Genomic DNA, 340 nt, shown 5'->3' with positions numbered 1-340 from the left:
ATTCAAAATAAATATTTAAAAAATGACATATGTAATTAAGTGGCAATCCCGCATTATGAGAAGACATTTAAACTTTAGTGCTCCAGGTCCAATAAAATTTGCACAAATGTGTATCAGTAGAACAAGAAAAAATATATTTTTACTTATGTTTATAGTTCAAATGACCCAGTTTCCTAAAACATGAAAGCAGTTATAGTTCCCAATGCAACAACATTCAATATAGTCAACAGAGAGGAGAAAAATCTAAAATCTTTATTTTTATTTTTTCAATTTATTGGTACATTGTAGGTATAAAGTACAGTTACATTCATTATTGGAATCTTTTTTTTTTTTTTTTTTT

This window comes from Fukomys damarensis, unplaced genomic scaffold (assembly GCF_012274545.1).
Source record: "Fukomys damarensis isolate Sample0158 unplaced genomic scaffold, DMR_v1.0_HiC HiC_scaffold_6, whole genome shotgun sequence".
Lineage (NCBI taxonomy): Eukaryota > Metazoa > Chordata > Mammalia > Rodentia > Bathyergidae > Fukomys > Fukomys damarensis.
The sequence above is the reverse complement of the archived record's forward strand: the minus strand, read 5'-3'. Positions refer to the sequence as shown.